A 4,690-nucleotide genomic window follows, 5' to 3' on the forward strand; every position below is an offset into this window, starting at 1 on the left:
GTTATCCTGTAGCGACAGATTAGCTATATTGTCCAGGGCTTAATCTACTCCTCGACGTCACGACCGTATTAAGGAGGGCCCGGAAGAGGATTAAGCATTTTCAGCTCGGATTAGAGTCCGGTATTATTAAAAGGTGAGGGAAATACGAGCTCAGTTTTATGCAATTTCAAAAAATAGAATCGGATTAAAAGACAGGACAACATGAAGGTTAGAGGTTCCCATGAGGACAAGTTGACAAAAAATAAGCCGGCTTTCGCGCATGGATAATTCTATCATGTTGGTGAATTGCTGTATAATTTCATCATGTTGATAAACAACGCTCTTTATTCACAAGCAAAGGAGGTTTACAAACCACGATGTATACATGTGCATTGGAGACCGCGTTTCAGCAGCGACACCTAGCGTCAGGAAGGTGGCAGCACAGTCGACATATGTACCACCAAGCAGATGTAGGTTTTGGAGGCATAGAGATAAAAGAAAAGGTCGCGTTCCACTCTGTGCAGAGCATAGGGGTGGTGCCCATCTCCATTTCACTGAGCCAGAGGAATTAGAAAAGTTACCGTTATGTATATCAAGAACAACTCTCGCCTCATTACGCGTTCTCGCCATGGGACCCGAGACTACAAATATGTAACGTTACTTTATACCATGTACCACGATGGAGACCTTCCAAAACGACTGCTAACATATGACATGGGACTCGCTATGGATGCTGATGCAACAGTAGCTTTATTCGTATCTGTGGAACAACTTGTGCGAATGAGAACACTAAGGATAGTGCGGATGATAAAAAGAAGTTAATGTTGTTCAACTGAACATTTGTTCACATCAAAAGACGAATTCAACTCAATTTTGACATGTATTTGACACAATGTTGACGTATGTGTTCATAAATACATGGAGGTATACATTTGACAAAACAGTTCAAAACTTATACATTTTCATAAGGACAAGATAATTTCTTCTTCTATGAAAGATTCTGCCAATCTTTCTCAAAGCGTCTAGTCGGGCAGCATCTTCATGCCGGGTGAAATCTCATACGTGTCTTTGGCCATCATGGCAATGCTAAGGTTACAATTCCCAGTCGGTGGCGCAACTGGGTATTTTGCGGGGACGAAAAAGGATGACATAAGACAACCACATACAATTGAAAACATTAATTATGAGCACTACTTGTGTATATATTCTTGATGTATGGATTCTTTATTTTTCGTTCAAGTTAACAGCCCGGCTGGGCCCCAATTTGGAAATGTGTCAATAGCTTAAGGCCAAAGCTATTTTTTATACAGGTACAATATGTAGAACATCCTCAACTCTAAAGGTGAGTCTGGAAAGATACAAATGATGAGCTTTTTGACAAGGTAGCTGCTATAAAGCAATGTATATTTTGATCAAAGACTTGTGTTGATAATCATTTTCTGTTTGTCTCAAGAAGAAATGTCGTAAAGAATGAGATTAGTAAATATCTTTGGGCTAAGAATGATTCGGCAGTCGTTTCATGTCGTCCTAGATACAGCGTAGAGTTATTTAATCAAAACCTGTAATAAACTGCATGATGGTGTGGAATCAGACCACTGTTGCGCCACTGCGGCGGCAACACGGCTGATTTCTGTGCTGTCCAGGTCACCCTAAAGCTGTGGAGACACTAACTGTAACATCTTGTAAAATCCTCTGGTAAGGGAAAGATGGTAATATAACCTTCTGTTGTAGATCATTGCTATCAATAGTATGGTGTGTTAACGCTCTATCATGGCGGTAAAGCTGATGGCAAAAGTCTCTTTGTTGCTGCTTATGCAGCTGCTAGTGCCATGTGTGGACGCAGGTAGCTGGCAGAGCTGCCGTGAAGCGTCCGTGGCGAAGTGTGGTGTAGGTGACAGCGGTAGCGATGGCCATGAGTACCGGTATGACATTGAAGCGTACCGGTACAAGTGGACCAAATACCCGCATGAAGCGACGAGTTACAATGGCCCCTTCGACACTGTACGTTTGGTTCAGGGGTATCAATCCTGTCAGATCTGCTCAAACGAAACAAGGCCTGACCAGGGGGGTCCCACTCAGAGCCCTTCGCCACAAACGAGAACCAGCATCACGATCGTTGGCAACAACGTCGGCAAGCTTGGCACTGACAAGGCAGAGATCCTCTCTCAGATCCCATGTGGTAGGAAGTGCAGGTTGTGGTTTGTGGGTTGTAACCTAACGGCAATAGATAGGGGCGTTTGCTAAGTTGCCACAGGTATCTACCCTGGTCATCTGGCGGAGCAATGTCCAGACTCTGAAGAACGGCACGTTTGCTGGGATGGAGAGTCTCAACTATCTGCTGATGTTGGAGAACAACATAACACATCTGGAGGTGAGAATTCATAATTAACATGTATTTGTCACAATTCCTCATATCGATATCACTGTTTTAGAGCCATTAAAATATATTCAACTGTTTCTTATAGTAGTTTATAGTATTATTGTAATGTATAGATTCCTAGCACTTTGCATTAGAAATATGCGGCGTACCAGTATGAAATACTCATGTTTTACATACTGGACATCTTCTTTTGCATTTAGCCCATCTGGGCAAGAACATGCAATAAAGATTCATATCATATCATATAAACAGGGGCTTCCTTAGCTTTCATGTTTAAGAGCCTGCTAACCCAGTCAAAGATGGATTCAAATTTGACATATACAAGAGGTGTTCAAAAAGTTTTCGGCCTCACCTAGAAAATAAAGGTCAGACTCCTATTCTTTAGTATAACTGTATACTATGACATCTTAAATCACTGCACACAAAAATGCAAATTTTTGTATTCACTAATTAGCACGTGACGCCCCATGAAAATGGGGCGAGTGAGGGCAAAATCACAAAATGACTGTTTCTCCCAGACATACAATTTTGACATGTTTTCTTGTTATATTTCACTCCTTGTATCCCACATCCCAGGAAGGTATAAGAGGGAAATACGTTATTATTTCTAATATCAATATACTGACATGTTCTCATACAAAGCTCAGTACTAAGTATAATTTACTGCAGGATGGCTGCTTTCATGGGTTACCCAGGTTGTACTACCTCATCCTTGTGGACAACCAGATCCTGGCGGTGTCGCCTGGCACGTTCCTGGGAGTGCAGCCGCGGTGGGTTGACGTAAGTGCCAATCTTATCGCTACTGTAGCACCGGGGACCCTGCAGGTGATCAAGTCCGTAGAATATGTCCGCGCGGTTGAGAACAACCTGCGATCTATCGACGCGGAGATGTTCCACGGGCTTGAACGGCTGCGAGTCGTGAACCTGGAGGGTAACAGGATCTCCCACATCGCTGCGGGCGCGTTCCACTCAAACACGAAAATGTTCATCCTAAATCTGGCGGGAAACAGGCTGACCTTCCTGTCTGGTGGTTGGTTCAAATTGTCATTTCCAACCAGTCTCAACGTGCGTGGAAATGCGATTGCCGCTATCACGTTGGAAGGGAGGAGGCTGCCCCTGGCGCGGGGAGCCCGGCTCGACAACCCGCCGCACTGCACGTGTGCGAACGATTGGCTGTACGAACACGAGGGAAACACCCTTAAGATCAGGAGGCAGTTTAACCTGGCATTTAGGGTCCCCCCTCCCCCAGCAAGCTTCCCCGCCTCGCCGCTGATGCCAAACCCTCCCGCTCCGGTCAATCCCAACGGGTTGCCCTGCCCTGTACCGCTGGTCGAGGTTACGCATGTTGAGCGCAGCGCCGCGTACAAGTACGAAGCCGCTGGCGACGTGTTTTGGGAGCAATTGCCGACAGTGTCCTTTGCCTTCCCTGACGACTTACACCACACACTCAACATAACATACGACACAAACACGACCACACACGACAGTCTCCCGACAGGCAACCTAACCGTGGAAGTGGTGACCGACCTAAAGGCTGAGGGCTGGGTGAAATGTAAGGGACCAGAAAACCTGTTAGGGGAAACAGGAAATCACAGCCTATGTTCTAACTACATAGGGAAGTCCAGCTTCACCCTTTGGCTTGAGACCGCCGAGCCCTTGTCCTTTGGGAACACCACTTGTACGGCTTCTTCGGAAACTGGCTCCGACACTGCCGTCTTCGCGGTGAGCGCGCGCGCACACTCTGACATGACAACACTACAAGCAACCGAACTGACACTCCTCAACACGACACCATTCTCAGTCAGCATCAGCACTACACCACTGTCTATCGCCAGCACTACGCCGCTGGCTACTGGCACGAGCGATGATGCAGATCTAACGTGGTACATCGTGTGGGCAGCTCTGGGCGGGTTGTCGGCTGCTGCGGTAGGGGTTTGGGCATGTGCCATGGCCAGCTGTATCAAGCAGAAGCTCAAGCGCAATGCCCCTGATAACGGTGCAGGTCCATCCCCACCCCCATGAAACTCCTTCCTCTTCGCCCCCGCCGTTCTGCTTCGCCCCGCCCCGTTCTGCTTCGCCCCGCAAAAATCTGCTTCGCCCCCGTCGTTCCTCTACGCCCCCGGCGCAATTCTGCTTTGCCCCCGTCCTTCTGCTTAGCCCCCAATGGCGGCACAGCTCACAGTCGACACGAAAATCGTCTGCAAAATAACAATAAAGGCTGTGCCGCCAAATTTAAAGTAGCCCATGCTCCGACAAACATTCTGGACCACCTTTCTGCCAAGTGGCGTTGCACAAATCCTTCCCATTCAAAAGTTTACCCCTTCCTCACGG

The 4,690-nt window shown here is 47.0% G+C and overlaps 1 pseudogene; it reads left to right on the forward strand.

The window, feature by feature from the left end:
- Positions 1 to 1,749: 1,749 nt before the first annotated feature.
- LOC109463745 overlaps positions 1,750 to 4,690 on the forward strand; it is a 3,932-nt pseudogene continuing 991 nt past the window's right edge.

This window comes from Branchiostoma belcheri, unplaced genomic scaffold (genome assembly GCF_001625305.1).
Source record: "Branchiostoma belcheri isolate BF01 breed outbred unplaced genomic scaffold, Haploidv18h27 scaffold13, whole genome shotgun sequence".
Taxonomy (NCBI): Eukaryota; Metazoa; Chordata; class Leptocardii; order Amphioxiformes; family Branchiostomatidae; genus Branchiostoma; species Branchiostoma belcheri.